At 42.9% G+C, this 19,789-nt stretch overlaps 1 pseudogene; it reads right to left on the bottom strand.

Moving 5' to 3' along the window:
- Window positions 1-1,539: 1,539 nt before the first annotated feature.
- LOC121146590 lies at window positions 1,540-2,206 on the bottom strand (annotated as a pseudogene).
- Between the last annotated feature and the right edge of the window lie 17,583 nt (window positions 2,207-19,789).

Below are 19,789 nucleotides of genomic sequence, written 5' to 3'. Positions count from 1 at the left end.
ATGATATGGATGGATGATGATGTATGGATATGGAAACATGGTACAGCATAGATATTGTGGGGCTAACACACAGACTAGGCTGTATTGTGAGCCTAATTTCAGTTAAACACATAAGCACAAATGTACACACAGGAAAAATACCCCAGAGTTCCCACCACATGGTTCAGAGTGGTGATTTGGGGTTGACTGAATCACGGGTGCGTGGGAGTGCAGCTGTGCTGTTACAGTGGGACACTATAAACTGGGTGATGTGTAAGGAACAGAGTGATCCTTCTCAGCTCTGGAAGCAGGTGAGTCTAAGAGGAAGATGCTGGCAGGTTCAGTCTCTGCTTGGCTTCCACAGTAAGGTCTCCCAACTTGCCTTGCTGCCATATCCACTGGAGGAAAGCAGTGAAGGGCAACATAGCTAACTGCCTGAAACATCCTTTCTCAAGCAAGGGACCGTATGGCCTAACCATCTGGTGCAGGTCCTTCCCCCTGCTACTCCATCACAGTGGCATCATGTAGATTTTGGAGGGGATGTCTTTAGATCACAAAAAATCCATCTTTATGCTTTGCTCATGTACTGCTTCATATAGTTTGAAGCTATTTTAGGACATGTATTCAGTTTTAGAAGAATTACAGATGTAATACTTTTATGATACCTAGTGACCTATTTTTAGCTCTAAACATGTTTTTCTGACTTGCTCCATCTCTCTGAGACTGATACAGCAGCACCAGTTAGGTTTTGAATAGTGGTTTCTTTTTTTTAAATTTTCAATTCACTAAATTTTACTTTTTCATCTTTTTGTTTGTTTCTTTTAACATCTCTCACACAAAACATGATTTCAACTTTATTCACAATCTGTTTTTGGAAGATTTAGGTCTTTTACATATTTTGAATATGATCAATTTGGAGTTACTTCCATTATCTTATTCAGTTTTCTATTTCCTTTTTCTATTTTTTCTCCATTCATTTTTTTGTTTGTGTTTTAATTGATGGGATTTTCAATTTTATTTTTTTATTGGCTTAGAAGTTACACACTATTTTCATCTTCTTATTAAAGTCTCATACAATTTAGACAAGTCCATGGGGTCAGGGAATAAGGATATTCTAACATATTTGAAGGAATTACAAAAGGTGATAGAACAGGAATGTAGGCTGAGAGATCCTAAGTACAATTGTTGAGAGTAAATGTACAGAACAAAGGAACTAGGCTGTGACTCTCAAGGTCTGAGGTGTGAGAATGATACATGGTCTTATTATTCCTTCCCTAGACACCATGTCCAAGTTAACAATTCCCACATTTAATAATGATGTCACAGGGTATTAACGAACTGCTTTTGAACACTGCAATGGGATGACCAAGGAACTCCTGCAGCCTACTTGCTAGACCAAACCTCCGGACTGGGCCAGGGAGAGGCATTATTGTTCTCACGGTTTCCCAGGAGGTGGTAGAATCAGCCCCACCATCATCACAGCCACCTTACAACACCTGCCATGCTGTGAGAATGACTGCTGCAAGTAATACAGTATTTGGTGTTCCCATTATTGACAAACTATGCTGCAGAAAGAGCAATTGCATCAAATCTTAATTCATCAGAGTCGTGTTCCATAAACTTCTTGCAAATTTCTATGGCACCCTCTAGTAAAGTTTCATCACTAGTTTTTCCATGGTTAATTGGAAATGGTTTCTGCCCATCTAATTCATAGAGATGCCCATCTACATGAACTAAGGCAATAAAATAAAGATCTACATTTTCATCTATATTTGGTGCCTCTGTCTGACCTTCATGGGCACTGGTCTCATGAGTGACACGAATGGCGTCATAGTTCTCCAAGTATCTGGCTCGTTCTTTAGGGCTCACTGACACAGACTCTTCCAGGAATTTTTTCAAGGTCAATCCAGATTCAAAGTGCATCTTGTCTTTATTGTTTGCAATAGCATGGATTAATCCAATTGCTCCACAGGTATTGCTGATGGTCTGCTTCATGAAATGTACTGACAATGTCACATCCTGTCCCTGAGATTTTATTTTTTTCCTCTTCTTCTGTTCTGAATACTTCATACTTTTCTGTAATAGGGAAGAGAAGTAACACGGCACAGACTGGTCTTAGTACCATGCTAAGAAGTTCAGGATCCATTCCATATACGTCAACAAACTGCCAATTAGGATGCAGATCTAATTGCTTGAGAAACTGGTTGGTGACCTCCGGGTTGGCCTCCAGCGGGCAGTCAGCGCTGAACCTCCATGACCACTCCGCCCGGCCCCCTTCCACACAACTAACTAGCAGAGCCAAGAAGAGAACTCGGGTGATTTCATTCACCATCTGTGTGTATCTAAGGAGAGTCTTCTGAGGTCAGAGATAAACCATCAAACACCATAGTTTTTGTAACCCTGTGGCTGTTGGATTCAGAGGCTTGGAAATATGGAAAACAAGTGAAAATCCTGAATGGGAAGGAAAGGCAGGCAAATCCTTGTGGAGCTGCCAGTTTTCGTACCACGTTGATGCCTGAGCTGTACTTGAACATCAGGAGCCCCTGGTCATTAAACTCTGACCAGTTACTCAAGGCCCAAGTCAGCAAACTTTGAGCCAAGGACATCTTCATCTCCCTGGTTACAGTTCAGACCCTGCCACAAGGGCCACATTCCAGAGGCCAGGGAACAGGCATGAAGGTGGGAAGCTGGCACACAAAGCAACACTTCTCAGAAAACAGCCCAGAGGAAATTCACAAAAGCCATGTTTGCCTGGCTCCAATATTTACAGTTCCAGAATTTCTCCATCTGCAAACAGCAGGTTTGAGCCTGTGTCATGGACACAGCATGGGCTAAGTGCTGCGTCTTGTTCTGTATGACTTTTCCAAGAAACCTGCTGTGTTCTATAGCATTACAAGGTTTGTCTTCTGATCTTCCTGTTCTCCCTTCTCCTTCCACACATGCACAAAAAGACTTGAAAGAGGATAGTAAGCAGAGTATTATCTAACAGCTCTGATGATGTTCTTGCATTATGCAGTGCACAAAATATGCTATTTTATTTAATGCTCATGTCATGCCTATTAAAATCCTGAAGCTCAGTGATACTGATTAACAAGTCCAGAGTAACACAGCCTGTGTCACTGCGATTGGGATTGACCTCTTGCTGCCCTCAGAGCCTTGCCCTGCCCACCTCACCGTCCCAGTGGAAAACTGAAGCATATGTGTCAGGTTTGCTCTCTAGACTTGAACCTGAGGTGAAACTTCCCCTTCTCCTGCCTACCTGGAACTGAACTGTGGAACTAACTGTGCAGTGTCTGCCTGAGGCCAACGTTGAGGCAGGTTGCATGGGAGCATGCCCTTCAGCTAATCTTTCCCTGAGACTCTAATGACCGTTCGAGTGAAGCTAAAGTGAGAAGTGACTCAACTCTATCATCTTTGGAAACGTCAATAGAACTCTGCCACTGCTTTGTACACGATTACATAAGTTCATCTCTACCCTTAAGCAAATGCCACTATGGCACAGCACTGGCTTCTGTATACTCTTATTACTTCTGTATACTCACAACAACCCCATGAGGAATCCAAGGTATAACCATTTTGCAGAGGAAAAAAAGGCAAGAATTCTCATAATTGTACCAAGTCTCACAGTCAATATAGACAGAGCCACTGCCTAAGTTCAGACAGCTTATGCAATACCAAGTCCATCCTCAGAGGGAAAGGAAGAGAGGACATGTCCTGGATTAGGCAGCTGAAGGGCTTATTATCTGCACAAAACTAAAAACAATACCAAGATTAATCAATTGCTTTGATTACCATTATGCACTGGCACTGCTGTACAGTATCAGTGATTAAAGATTCAATCCATCACATTTTAATTACTTGTTCTTTAATAAGAAATGAGATATCTTACACAGATGCTGCCCTGAGGCCTCTCAGGTATACAATTAGTTCTTTTCTCTTATGAACTCCATGTTCTTGTTTCAAGAATAAATTCATAGTTGTTCAAAATACTTGGGTTCACATCAGGTCAGTTTTCTGCATCAACTCAGAGCACTTTTTCTCTCAGAGATTGCTGAGGACCCACTGCATGTCATACTTATTATGGAGCAAGATTGACAAGGCCCCATCTCTCACGGATGTCTTTCAGATGGATAGCTCGTGTTGTGTGTTGACAGTATGAATGAGTGTCTTTGAGAGCCTTTCCAGATGACGTTAGCATCTGAACAAGCCAGCTGAGTAGAGAGGATCCCCTTTTCAGCGTGCAAAAGCGCCATGTAACCCCTCGAGGGCCCTGATAGAAACTGGGCAGGGGAAGGGCAAATCCGCTCCCTCTTTTCTAGCTGGGTCAACCATCTCTTCCTAGATTGGGATATGAAAACTTCAAGTTCTTGGGCCTTCAGATTGTGCCAGAATTACAACATATTTTTTAAGAGTCCCCAGTTCATAGTTAGCCTATTATAGGACTTTTCGGCCATCGTTATTCTATAAGCCAGGCCAAGTAACAGATCTCTTCTTATTTGAGTATATCTACATATGTCAATACATACCATGTATCTGTCTTCTGTTTATCATGTGTCTTTCATCATCATCATCATCATCATTTGCCTGTATCTATCTAAGTCTTTTTGGTTCTGTTGCTCTAGAGATTCCCTCAACACAGAAAGAGACAATAAATGATGACAATGAAGTAAAAATGCAAACAGTTTCAAACAGAAGAAGAGGATCCTGAGGTCAGCCTCGTAGCGGGGCGGGTTAGACTGCCACCCGTAGCACTGGCATCTCTCATAGGCACTGGTTGGCGTGTTGGCTGCGCTACATCTGATTCAGCTCTCTGTTCATGTGCCAGGGAAGGCAGTGGGAGGCATCACCAGTGCTTGGATCTCTGCTACAGATAGGACACAGGGATGGGGGTCTGTGCTCTTGAACTTGGCCAGAGTGTGCGCCCTCCATTCATGTTTGCGCAGCTTGATGCTAAAAGTGGTTGAATTTTTAAGAGGGAGGGTGTAGAGAGGGGCTGTTATGGATCCTCTCTTCCCCCCACTTCCTCTGAGTTCTTGTGAGATAATGTGACCTCCTACATGTCCTGTCATTTTGCCACTTGCCAAGAGGCGGGAAGGGAAGGGGAACTTTACAAGAACTGGGGCCAGTTTATTCAGACTTGGTGCCTCTAAACTTTGAGTCAAATGAATACATTTTCTTTGTAATGAGACATTTTGTTACATTAATAAAAAAAAAGTCCCTGTCTAAAGTGTCCAACTATAAGAGTGCTCTTGTCCAAATGAAAGATACTTGAAGGATCAATGAAGTCTAGCCCATACTACAAGCTGGAGGCTGTGCTGGGGCCTGGACAGAGGAATACCCCAAGCAGGAATTCAGGTGAGGCCTTAACACAAATGATGGAGCTTGTCTGTGATGTGAAACAGTAAATGTGAGCCAGGGAGACACATATTCAGCGAGTAACCATGCATCTAGTTAGCGCTGATCCGTTTGCTTGTCACATTAAATGCATTAGCCAAGAAGCAAATTGAGTTGGAACATTTGCTTGCTAGCAAAAATAGTGCTTAACAAGGGCCCACTTCGAAAACATTGAAAATAATTTGGGTGCAGGAATGGCTGTGAGGATGAAGGGGTTAGAGGCCAAAAAGGAAAAGTGGTCTGATCATATTCAGCTATCATTATAAAGCCTTATTTCATTGAAATAGAGATATACTGGTAGGACTGCAAAGTGAACTAATTGTGCCAAAGCATGATATCGCCTATAAAATACTCTGAAATGTGCAACAACATGTGAGTTAGCTCAAGCACACCATTTAAATATAATGTGTGGGAGCCCAGGGAGTTTAGATAAGACCAAGGTCAGTAAGGAGGTGACCCACTATAGAACTTGAAGCTGCATGTTTCAATTCCAAGTTCACTGATATCCCCATGACCACAGTGCTAATGATACACACTTGCAACCTGAGCCCATTTGTTGGACTATAAACCTTTTGCTCACTTCTCTCGCAGAGTCCCTATGAGAGATCCTCATTGTGCAGGTGGTAAGGGAAGTTGAGAAACTCATTGAAATCACTGGGGCAGGAAAGACAGGGCCCCAGATTATCACCGGTGCTGAAGCCCCCAAGTCTCCACCACTGAGTGCACGGCGTCCCATAGCATAAAAGCAAGTGTCAGTATTTCTGTACAAAAGATCTGACCCTTGGGATGCCACCAAATGGCTGCAATGACCAGAGCCAAGCCCATCCAAAGTCAAGAGCCTCCTCCAGTTCTGCCATGTGCAGGGTCGCAAGTCTTTGGGCCATCCTCCGCTGCTTTCCCAGTCCCTAAGCAGGGAGCTGAGTAATGGTAAATGGAGTAGCCAGGACATGAACCAACCAGCCCTTGCAACGTGAGGATTAACCATTGTGTCATTGCACTGGACCTTATTCATACAGTTTTATGAACTGTACACTGATTTGGATAACAATAACTGCCCCACCCAGGAGCTGAGTATTACTCCAATGGGGCATGGATATAGTATGAAAATCCTTCTTCCAATTGGGTAATCAGCATCAGCAGAGGAATGGCAATTCACAAACTGGTGTTTTCACTGGCATAAGGGAACATCCCATGAATCTCAATAGCCATGAGATTGTGTTATATGATAAAGAATGTTTCTGGTATTCATCCAGGTTCCTGGCCTGAAGTTTTAAAAGCCCTTGTAATTTCCCAAGTGAGGGAAATATCTGTTATTCCTGAGTTGCTAGGCTACACCTGAGTTTACACCTCATCGGCTCCCTCAGGGTCAGTCACTGGACACCTTCAGGAGGTTCATCTGCAGGGATGCTGGGCTGGGACTCTGATCCAGCTTCATCTCCAGGGAGCGAACAGGGGCCTAGAGATTCAGTTCAGTCCAGGGATGATAACCCATGATGCCTACACAATGAAATCTCAGCTAAAATGCTGGATACTGGAGCTTGCTGGTTAGTAGACCTACTGGCATGTCAGAGGAACAAGGTGTCCTTATGCCATCCGTGGTCAGAGGGCACAGGAGCTGTTCCTGTGCTCAGGACCCTCTCACATGTCACCAGATGTGCCCCTTTCTGGGGCTGCTTCAAAGTTGTCTTCCTTACAATGGAAAGTGGTTATACATATGTCACTTTCCTGAGCTCTGTAAGTCAATCCAGCAAGTCATTGAACAAAAAAGAAGCGTCAAGAACTCTTGGACTGTAATTGTCAGCAGGGCAGGTAGCCTGAAAACTGCAGTTCCATTTGCTACCTGAAGAGAGGATAGCATTGTTGGGGTCCCAGCCCTTTTTCTTGTGGGATCTACAGTGATTCTGTTGCTCAGAGCAGAAATGAATTGCAGGACACTGGTTGGTGTCAAAACAGATAGAAGACATTTTCCTTGAAAAAGAAAATAATCAAATGTATTTGTTGGCTAACCAATTTTTAATGTATGCATCCTAGCATTAGCTGACAAAACACTCTTCCCTGAAATCCTTAGTGCAATATAGTTCCAAGATTTATTGATGCTATTAGCAAGGTGTGCTGTAAGGTGTCTAAATCTTGGCAGCATTTTGCCATCAATCAAGAATCTGTTGACAGTGAAATGTTTGGAACTTGATATGAAAATCAACTTTATGTCAGTTCAAGTTAGGTGTAAGCCATGGAAATCACTGGTTTCAGAGCTTTCTGGATTTCAGTATAGCTGGCACAGATGTAAGGAGCTCTCTGAGGGTGTTTTCAGGAAAAATATAATTAAAAAGTAAGCTTACTTTTAGAGTAAAATCTTTTAAAATCCTCACAGCTTTTCAATAGTACACATTTTTCATGAACTTTTTGAAGACTTCATGAGTGATTGCGTTGGGGCACCAATAGGCACTCCAAACTCAACTGACTACAGAACAGTTTTTTCTCAGAAGGTAAAAATGGTATTGGGTGGGCCCAATGAAATGGCTCAATTGTCTAATACCCCCCTTCTTAAGGCACTGGGATCCCAAGGGCACTGGTTCATGTCCCAGCACCTCCACTTCCCATCCAGCTCCCTGCTTGCAGCCTGGGAAAAGCAGGAGAGGATGGTCCAAAGCCTTGGGACTCTGCACCCGTGTGGGAGACCCTGAGTAGGTTCCTGGATCCTGGTTTTGGAACAGCTCAGATCCAGCTGTTGTGACTACTTGGAGAAGTGAACCAGTAAATGGAAGTTCTTTCTCTCTGCCTCTCCTTCTCTCTGTGAATCTACCTTTAAAATAAAAATAAATAAAAATGTTTTAAATAGAAGTAAATAGTATTGGGGAAAATAACTCATAAACTTTAAAATGTGTCCTCATAGAATTATGGCTCATCTTTGGAAACTTGTTTCAATCTTGCCTCTGGACAATTTGGCCCCATGAATGCTCAGGCAGGAGAGAAGCTTGTGTGTTAGGAATGCAGGTAATAATGCAGCATACACCATTGCAACCCTGCAGGGAATCACGCTCAGGTCCCATTCGATGCAAGTGTAAGGTACAGCCTGTTCTGATGCCTCACTAGACAGACGCACAGAATGGACTCCAGGATGCCTAATGCTTGTCCACACACATCTTTCTCCAGTTATTCAAACAGTAATCTGGGTACAGTTGTTGAAGGAATTTTGCAAACATAATAAAGGTGTCAAATCTGTTAACTTTAAAAATGGAGGCTCTCAGGAGAAGTAGGGGCCTGCTTGATCTATGAGCCCTGAAAGTGGGGAGTTTTCTCTGAGTGATTGCACCAAATCCTAGATACACACTCCAGCTGCCTTGGCACGTAAGTCCACAGTGAGCTTGGCTTGGGGCCCACATGACAGGGAAGCTTGGGCAGCCTCTGGATGCGGATAATGCTCTCTAGCATACAGCTGGAGAAGTCAGGGAGCATCAGTCTTGCAGGTCCAAGGAAGTTGTGTCAACAGCTGGAAGAGGACCCTGGACCCTAACTTGGTCTGCAGTCTTCATTGTCCTCTAAGATTTCTGTCTGATGAGATCCTGAGCATGGAATTCTGCAGTTCAGGGATTGCACTTTTAGCCCCCATAGGTATTGTGACATCCTCCATCTGCATTGTTTTGGCCCACAGACTTTGCACTATTTTGTCCCTCAGCAGTAGAAAACTCTTAGAGTACCAAGTAGTAAGTACTTCCACATGAGTGTCACATGCATTACACATAACACACATATTTGACACCCTCTGTCCTGACAAAGTAGGCAAAGCCATTCAGAATAGCCATCAGAAGAACCAGTCTAGAGACACAAGGGACACAGTGACAAAATCCCACACAGGTTCATCAATGCATCAGGGTATGGAAAACAGCCATAATTCCATTACATGGGGTTATGGAGTACCATAAAATAGTTTAAATTACTCTAGTGAATGTCTAAATGTATCTGTTCTTTAGAATTATTGTTTATGCCAATTAAAGATGTATTATAGGTGCTAGGCCCAGCAGTAAAGTATTATGCTATTTTTCTACAGTTTATGATGTTTGTAGAAATGTGTAGTTTTAAAAAAATAGCTTTTTTTTTTATTGGAAAGGCAGATACACAGAGAAAAAGATTCTACATCTGCCAGTTCACTTCCCAAGTGCCACACAGGTGGAACTGAACCAACCCAAAGCCAGGAGCCAGGAGCCAGAATATTCTACTGGGTCTCCCATGTGGGTATAGGGGCCCAAGGCTTTGGGGCATCCTCTCCTGCTTTCTCAGACCACAAGCAAGGAGCTGGACGGTAAATGTAGCAGCTGGGACATGAACCAGAGCCTATATGGAACCTAGGGCGTACAAGCAAATGATTTAGCCACAGGCTATTGCATTGGGTCCAGAAAATTGTAGATTAAAAAAAAACTAGTATATTTTCTCATTTAAAATAATATTAATACTTCACTTTGAATTCAAAATTTTATGGGTTTTTTTTTACAATGTTTACACATTTTCATTTTTATTTGCAAGACAAAGTGTAACAGACATTTTGTTATCACTGGTTCACTCCCGAAATGCCTTCAACAGCTGTAGCAGGAACTGGCTGAAGCCAGGATCCCAGAACTGCATTCAGATCTTCCACATGCATGGAACGGAGTAAAACACTTTAACATCATCTGCTGTCTCCCAGGGAACTTAAGCAGGAAGCTGAAAGGGAAGTGGAGTAGCTAGGACTTAACACACTCTGACAAGTAACAGAGGCCTCCCAAGTGGCAACTGAATGGCTGAGCCCAACAAAAACCCTTTAGAAGAGAGTCCTTCCGATAGTATCAGGCTCAGCACCTATAAAATGTGGACACTTGAGTAAGAATGAACTCTTACTTCTCAAGACAGAATTTGAGAATGTCTTGCAGGGGCAGCCACTGGGATTCAGTGACCAATATGCTTCCTCTTACCTGCTTCATGAGAATCTACTCTGCTATTCATCCCTCCTTCTTTGTGCTCAGGGAAAGTAGCTGTGCCCAGCTCCTTAATGTAATCTATTTGCCAAAGCCAATGATCAACTCTTAATATCAAAGAAAGATGATATACTTTGACGTCAGAAAGACTGATTTTATTTCAACCAAATAACACTATGAATTTGAATACATGTTAGTAATTTATTTTGAGCCTCAACTTTCTTACCTAGAAAACAGAAATCACATTTATATGTCTGCTCCATCTGCAAGTGTTCACAAAGTACATTTGCTGATACAGTGGTAGAAAATGGGTAGGTGGAGTGTGGTGGTGAACAGAGGGGTAGGGGCATTGCTGAGACGTGGGAAGAAAGCAAGCAATGACAGCAGGAGTGTGACAATGGCACAAGGGTGCTACAAATGGACAGTGGCCTTGTCCCACACTTATCACATGTGGGATCAGTACAGACATTATCCCTTTACCACAGGCTAGAGAAGGCATGACACGTGATGCCAAGATGGATGGACAGTAAGATACATGGGCGGCTCTGAGGAAGAGCTCCTACATGGACTTTTGTTTTAATTAGAAATAATACAAGATCAAAAAAACCGGACAATAAGCTTAAAGGACTGGCAATTCTGATAGCGTAACATGATGGCAAGATCTGGGCTTGAGCAGCTTACCTGAAAGATGTGCTGAGGAGGGACCAGAAGGGAAAATGCAAGGCTCTGGGGTGAAGGACAAGCTCTGTTCAGACTTCCATGCTATGGGGCATGAATCATGGCTCGCCTCTCTGTTGAGTGTTCTGTGGCTTGGAAAACCAGGCATCAGGGAACAGTGGAGATGCCAGAAGTAAAAGCCAGGAAGCCATGAAGGTTCTAGAGTCTTCCAAGGCTCAGGAATGATAATATGGACCAGATGGAAATGGGAGGACCTGATTCATTTCACACAGGTCTTGTCAGTATCCCAGAGTTTATTTTTTTCAGAAAATCGAAAGAAGTTTCCAAAATTTATTTATAAACTTAAGCAGGAAAAAAAAAATCTCTGCCAAAATAAATTCACCAACCCTAAAACCAAAAATTGTTATAACGCATAAATTCAAAGTAGGCAAGTGTCTGTGGTCTGTATGCATACATGTAAAACGAGTTTGTAATAAAGGAAAGTTCAGAATTAGTAAGTGAAGTAGGCAAATGGTATTTACACATGTTTATTGCTTCATTATAAAATTGTAACATAGTTCTAGACTCATAGAGCTGGTCAACATGCATCCAATGGATATTTCCATATTCTGCTGGGAGAAATATTATTGGAAAGATGTTTCTAGAAAACTGGAAGTTTGTAGCAGGAGCCAAAAGTAAATGTGCACACACTTTGATGAATTCATTCCATTTTTGACAGTACATCCTAAGGAAATAATTGGAGATACATAAAATGCCTATGCAAGCAGATGATCATTATTATAGTAATGAAAAATGAGTACAAATTAGATTTGCCACATGTGGTGGCATTTAAGCCAATTATGACACATCTGCTCCCTTCTTGTGAAGATCAACAATGAGCAATGCCTCTAATTTGATGGGATATAAATTGTATACAAAGTTTCATCTTTGAAAAGGAGCCACAACAGTCAGTATAGGGAAAGGCTGAAAGGAAATGCAACAGAATGTGAGCAACTGTGGAATTAAAACAGAGGTCCCAACTGTGAGTTAAACCACAGCCTGCAGCGCTGACACCTGCTTGTTTTTTTTTTTTTCCTGTCCAGTGCCTGGCTAATGTGTCTGAGAAAGCAGAGGAGGACATCCCAAGTACTTGAGCCACTGAGCCCATGAGGACAACCTGGAAGAAGCTTCTGGCTCCTTGCTTCAGACAAGCCCAGCCCTAGTTGTCACCATTTGGGGAATGGCCCAGTGGATGAAAGACCTCTACCTCTAAGCCCTATGCACATCACTGCGTTTCACATCCGTGAAATGGGGCTAACAGCAGCACTTGCCTCGGGGTGGTTCCCTGTGATCAGAGCTCTCGCTGCTGCTGCTGCTACTGCTCTGTGACTGTCAGCCTAGGGCTGAGACTCCACTCCTGGCCTTCTTGTTCTAACTCAGTTACTGTTCTTCATACCTTCTTACAAGATTATGCCACCACCCCAAACCAGACGAAAGGAAGCCTCTGGCATTTGATAGGAACCAGTTCCTTACAGCTACCTTGCACATCCCAGCTCATAATGAACAACGGGCTGGCACTGCTTTCTCCTCCCAGGGGCCTCTGCTCTGTGGAGGCGCTCTGGTGGGCCTGGACCAGCCTTGGCCTACTGAAGAACACACTGTTTGTCCTCTGTGGGCAGGTCCCTCTGCTTCTTCCCAGCACCATTTTCCTGTGGTGTCATGTGTCACCCCCGAATGGACCACTGCCACCTGGGGAACAATGTGCCAAATACTGAACAATGCCTCAGTTTAGATTTTTGTCGCTGGAGAGCTGAAACTAAGGATAAAATTACATTTTGAGTTTCTTCATGCTGCGCCCCGGTTCACATTAGCACACAGCTTTGAGAAATGAATGTTATGAATCTCATCCCACACCCTCCAACCCACACACACCAGCTTCTAGAACAGGAAGACAATTTTTCTTTGTAGATTTACCCAGTTTCAGGTACTGTGGAATAACAGTAGAAAGCAAAGTAAAACACCATCGGGGGCCAAATCAGAGGCCTGCAAGTCCTTAAACAAAAGTCGCTGGGTGCGGATTAAAGCAGACTCCAGATGGCTAGTACCCTTGCTTCCAGCTTAAACAAACAAACAATATTCTCCAGAAGGGGATAAAATGGAAGTGGACGTTAGGCCTGGTTTAAGATGCCCATATCCCAGGCGGGCTCGAGCGCTGGGTCCAGCTTCCCACATATGTCCATGCTAGGAAGTGGCAGTGAGGGCCTAAGTAGCTGGCACCTGCAACTCAAGGAGGAAGGCTGCATGGAATCCCAGGATCTCGATTTTGACCTGCCACAGTCCCAGCTGTTTCAGACATTTCAGTAGTGAACCAGTGGATGGAAAAACAAACAATCCAAGTTGATCACAGGTCTCACAGGATTTGTACAATTTTCGTGTACAATGTCTTTCTAAGTCCATGTGGGTGAGCAGATCGGGGGAAAGAGGGGCATGGAAGCAGCAGCTCATTTCTTCCAGTTCTGCAGGGGTGGGGAAGCTTAAGCCCAGTATCTCTCACTTTAGTGTTTGATCCAAATTGGAATCTTGCTTCACAAATGGCAGTTTTGGTTTATGCCTACACGGGACTAAGTTGATCCTCTGAAGTCTCTTTTGTAAAGGCAATGAAGCCATTCAGTAGGGGTTCTTATGATCTCATTGTCATCCAAGAGGCTGCACATGCTAGCACCATCACCACGCAGGGTCATTGAATCAGGGATGGGTGTCATGGCACAGCACGTTAAGCTTCCTCTTTGGAATTCTACATCCCACATGAGTGTCCAGTTTGAGTCCTTGTTATTCTATTTCCAATACAGTCTGTCAACAATGCATAACCTACCAGACAGCAAATGATGGTTCAATTACTTGGGACCCTGTATTCCATGTGGGAGACTCTGATGCAATTCTAGGTCCCTGGATTTGGCCAGGCCCAGCCAAGCTTGGCTGGGCATTTGGGGAGTAAAGTAGTGGATGGATGGTCTTTCTTTGTCCTTCAAAAAATAAATAAATGTTTTGAAAAATTATCAGACATATAAGGAGACTGGAAAAACATGACAGAAACTCAAAACATCAAGAGAGATAAACAGTAAAGATTATCACAAGCTATCCTGATAATGTAGTGATTGAACACTGCTTTTCAAATAACTAAAGTTAATATGTATAAGAATTCTGTAGGATTGAAAATTTTGACAATCAAAAATTACAATAAAAAAGTTACAATATAAAATGTATGAATGACATCTCTAACAAAGTGAGTCTAAGTCACAAGCATTTACTCAGCTCTAGAAAGCATATTTTTGTGAGTCAATATTAAATGCAGCACTAAGTTGTTGTGATGCCTGAAGCCTGCTGGACTAATCCTGCTCTGCACAGGCACCTGCAGCCGCCAGCCAGCTGCCCATCTCTTCCAGTTGCAACTATTCAAGCTGCTGTCATATTTGCATTCTGATTTCACTTCAATACTCTCTGAGCAAATCTCTTGGGCAATGCATTTTACATCTCTTGGGGCTCAGTTTCCTCATTTTGTGAGGAGTATTTGGACAAGACAGTGTTGAAACACATGGTCCCTGGTGTCACACAGGTCTGGGCTCCAAACTGCATGGGCTGTATAAACCTTAGTATGTGACTTCATCTCTTCACTCCTCAGCAACGTCATATACAAAGGGGGAATGGTAACAGTACTTACAGGAAGATTACAGACATATGCGTGCCTTGTATGGAAAGATGCGTAATAAGGAACACTCAATAATTTCCTTCCTCCTCCATTTTTTCCTCTTTTCTGCCTCCTTATTATATGCCAAGTTCTACGCTGGGCACTCAAATGCTGCTGCTGCTGCTATAATATTTACTTGCAGGCAAAATGAGGTCATATGTGATATATGAATTTGAGAAAACCTGTCAATGATAAAAGAAAATAATTCACTTTTCCTACATTTATAGATTACACTAAGATGGTCTTCTCCCTCATACTCTGAAACCTTGGAGTAAAATAATTGTATGGTATTTATTTCACTATCTCTATGGTGTTTGTTATGGTGTCCAGGAGAGCATGAAATGAGATCTATTGGAGAAAATGTGGAAGAAAGAGGTATGGAAGCAGGGAGAAATGTTTTGAATCAGAAAGAAGATAAAATGTAAATGCCTCCCATCCTTTCAGATGCCCAGACAAAATAGGAAAAGAAACAATTTTGCTTAAAACAGTTTTGCATAGGTTTCAGTAACCTAGAGAATTAGATGACTCATGTTACAAACCACCATTGTTCTCTGCACATCACCTTTCAAAGCATCCAGTATTGTACCAGAGGATGGTAACATGGGATCATCGCTAGTTATCAACATCTCAAACTTCAGAAATGAGACCCTGAAGCTTATTTGGAACAAAAGGAAAGTCTCCCTGAACACAGGAGATAGTGAGACAGCTAAAATCCAGGGAATTGTTCTAATCCGTTGCAGAAGACAGTGTCGTGAAGGGACTTTATGCAAATGGTAATGCACTGATCTGCAATAATGCGGCACTCTTCATAAACCTCAGACCTATTTGCTTAGATGTGTGATAAACATTCGTTCTGTGAGTTGAACTTTGGGCAAAAATTCTTAAAAATATTACTTGGTGTGAGCCTTCCTGCCAATGTTGAAGTAGTTAAAAAGTCTAGTTCACTAACCCCAGGAACATAATGTTCTACACACTTTACACACTAGAAATCAATCGTAAACTAGGAAGGCACCACCTACTTCACTGTTGCCTCTGTGTTGAGTGCCCACATCAGGATGATGAGTCCTTGCCAAGATGATACATTGTCCTTGTGGTCATCCTGAAAGACCAGTGAGATGGGAGTGTTCAGGCAGCAGTTGCTCAATCACACAAATGATATTTTTTGTAGTTCTTTTGTAAAAGCTGTACAGTAGGACCCAGTGCGGTAGCCTAGTAGCTAAAGTCCTCGTCTTGAACGCGCTGGGATGCCATATAGGCACCGGTTCTAATCCCAGCAGCCCTGTTTCCCTTCCAGCTCCCTGCTTATGCCTGGGAAAGCAGTCAATGACAGCCCAAAGCCTTGGGACTCTGCACCAGTGTGGAAGACCTGGAAGAGGCTCTAGGCTCCTAGCTACAAATTGACTCAGCTCCAGCCATTGTGGCTGCTTGGGGAAGGATTCAATGGACAGAAGATCTTCCCGCTGTTGCTTCTCTTCTCTGTATATCTGACTTTCCAATAAAAATTTTTAAAAACCTTTAAAGAAAAAACAGTAATCAAGACTATTTAATACTAATATAATGACAGTCAATGGGCCCAAATATAGATCCCCACTAGCATGATTTATTTATTTTTTTTTTCTTTCTTAACAAGGATGGCAAGTTAAGTTTTTTCAATCAATGGTTTAGGCTAACCAGAACATTAAAAAAATTAACCTTAAATTTTACCTCACATTTATATACAAGTACCAATTCTATACTGATCATAGCTCTACATGAAAAAAGTTAAACGCAATAAACTCTGGAAGAGAGTACAGAAGAAAATATTTGTGACTTGGGTTAGGCAAGCATTGCTTGGACATAATTATCAGAGACAGAGAGTCAAAGAGAAACAATGATGAAAATAGATTTAATCGAGATGGAGAATAAGCATAAACTGGGAGAATATGTTTACCCAGCATAAATCCTACAAACAGCTAATATGTAGAATAAGCGGAAATACTCATGACAAAACAAAAAGACTTAAACAATTTTTTTAACTGACCACAAGATACGAAGGTATTTAACAAAAGAACACGTCTGAGGGAAGGGCATTGTGTAGAGCAGGTAAAGTTGCTGCCTGCGTAGCCAGCATCCCAAATGGGTGTTGGTTGGTGTCCTGGCTTCTTCTAATCGAATTATCTACTGGTGGCCTGAGGAAAAACAGCAGGAGAGGGTCCAAGTACATGGGTACCTAATGCCCACACGAGAGATCCAACTGAAGCTTCTGGCTCCTCACATCATACTGGCCCAGTACTGGCTGGTGCAGCCACCTGGGGTAGTGGACCAGCAGATGGGAGATTCATTCCCTGCCTTGACTTTTCTTTCAGAAAAAGGAATCTTTAAAAAACAAGATGTTGGAATAGCCAATAAGCACTCAAAAAGCGTTCAACATCACTAGTCATTAACAAAATGAACTAGGACTTCACACCCACTGGAAAGAAGCTGCTGCCTGCGGTGATGACATCCTATGTGGATGCCCATCTGCATCTTGGCTTTTCCACTTACCATCCAGCTCCTTGTTTTGCCACCACGTGGTGGACCCGGATGAAGCCCTGACCCAGCCCTGGCTGTTGTGGCTACCTGGGCGAGTGAACCAGTGAACAGAATATCTCTCTTTCGAACTTTAACTTTCAAAATAAATAAAAATGTTTTTAAAAATCACAAAAGGTGGGCCCAGAGCAATGGCTCAATCAGCTAATCCTCCCCTTACTGGACCCTATATTGGCACCAGCTCTTGTCTGGCTGCTCCACTCCCATCCAGTTCCTTGCTTGTTACCTGGGAAAGCAGTGATAGATGGCCAATGCTTTGGGGCCCTGGACATATGTGGTAGACCTGGAGAAGGTTCCTGGCTCCCGGCCTAGGATCAGCTCAGCTCTGGCTGGGGGCTAAAGCAGCAGATAGAAGAAGTTTCTGTCTCTCCTTCTCTGTAAATCTTTCAAATAAAAATAATGTTTGAATAAAACAAAATAAAACTTTTAAAAAAGCTAGATAGGGAAAATTTTAAACTTTGATGGCCAGTCTGTCACAACTGCTTGATCATGCTATTATTGCATAAAGGTAGCTACAGACAATATATAAAAAAGTTACTTTGCTATCAAGACATTAGGATCATGGAAATTAGCTCTTGATTTTGGGCAGAGAAAGAAAAAGCAGAGGAAAGGGAACAAAGCAAGGTTGAGTGTAGCATATCCTATCTACGTAACCTCTGATCATGAATAAGTTCTACACAGATCAACTGATGCCTGACAACAAGAATTCCCTTTGGAAGTCGGTGGTTGAACTCAGTGGTGTGTCCAGGTCAACATACGGGTTACACTGACTTAGTAGAAGTGAGAAAAACCAAGAGTCTGCTTGAAATAGGCACTTATCACAGAAGAAAAAAAACACGAGGAAAGTGTTCAGTGAATGAACCATATGAATGATTCAGAAAATGAAATTCACCACACCACATGAAGAGCAAAACAAACAAACAAAAAAAACGGAGCCTTTGAACGCCAGCTCCATGACATCAGCACTGACAAGCATTGCTACTGGAAGGGGGAAAGCAGCTTTGCACAGACTGCATTCAGAAACAGTGTGTGCAAGCCAGGGGCACCCAGGCCCAAGCACTGAATTCCTGCATAACACTGCCCTAGAATCTGGCACATGTGGAGGCGAACACCATGAAACAGAGGCATGTTCCCAGCAGCATGCTTACCAAAGCCAACGCAAAACAATCCATAGCTTTTCAACAATGAAGAGGTATTGCATCTACAACCAGAAACTTTATGACTAATTCATTTTATGAGAAAACTAAGCAAGGGTTTTACAGCTTAGCATTCAAACCTATTTGTTTTAAATATTTTTTATTTGAAAGGCAGATTTACAGAGAAGGCACACACACACACACACACACACACACACACACACGGAGGGAGGGGGGTAGAGAGAGAGAAAGGTATCTTCTGCTTGCTAGTTATTTCCTCAAATTGCTGCAATGACTAGAGCTGAGTTGATGCAAAACCAGGAGCCCAGGAGCTTTGTCTAGTTCTCCCAAGCTGCTTTCCAAGTCCATGAGCAGAGAGTGGATTACAAGTAGAGCAGCCAGAACTTGAACCAGCACATATGGGATACTGATGCTACAGGTGGAGGATTAGTGTGCTATGCCACTGTGCCACCACCACAAAACTATTTTTAATACTAGTTTTCTCATAAATTTTTGGAAATACTGTTATATCTTATACAAAATAATGTTAAGCAAGCGTAGACACGTGAACAGATGCAGTTTTGATTCTGTTTTTAAAAATAAGAGTATGGGGGCCCGGCGGCGTGGCCTAGCGGCTTAAGTCCTCGCCTTGAACGCACCAGGATCCCATATGGGCGGCAGTTCTAATCCTGGCAGCTCCACTTCCTATCCAGCTCCCTGCTTGTGGCCTGGGAAAGCAGTGGAGGACAACCCAAAGCTTTGGGACCCTGCACCCGTGTGGGATACCCGGAAGAAGTTCCTGGATCCTGGCTTCGGATCGGCATAGCATCGGCCATTGTGCTCACTTGGGGAGTGAATCATCGGACGGAAGATCTTCCTCTCTGTCTCTCCTCCTCTATGTATATCTGACTTTCCAATAAAATAAATAAAAATCTTAAAAAAAAAGAGTATGTTGTTTGGGAATTTACACTTGTATTTTACAACTGTATTAGAGGCAGAAGACAGGAAGAATCCGTTTTTGAAGATGGAAGGAATAGCTATGCCTGAGAGGACATACAAAGCTTTCAGGATAAATTTATCCCCTAAGTTAATTCTTAATGATGCTGTTTATTTGAGACAGAGAGGTGGGGGCAGGGAACGAGTGGCAGGGAAGGGAGCACAGGAGAGGGCAAGCATCTCACACCCTAGTCCGGGTACTCCAGACACCTGCTGGCGGCCAGGACTGGGCCAGCTGTAGGGCCAGGAGGAAACCAGCAGCTGGGCACTCTGCTGTGTGAGTGGCAGGAAGCCAACTACACCAGCCATTATTTCCTGCCTCCCAGGACTGGCTTTAGGCAGAAAGCTGGAAGCTGGAATAAAAC

Source organism: Ochotona curzoniae, unplaced genomic scaffold, assembly GCF_017591425.1.
Source record: "Ochotona curzoniae isolate NIBS_2020 unplaced genomic scaffold, NIBS_Ocur_1.0 scaffold_4505, whole genome shotgun sequence".
NCBI classification, from domain to species: domain Eukaryota; kingdom Metazoa; phylum Chordata; class Mammalia; order Lagomorpha; family Ochotonidae; genus Ochotona; species Ochotona curzoniae.
The sequence above is the reverse complement of the archived record's forward strand: the minus strand, read 5'-3'. Positions and strand labels throughout refer to the sequence as shown.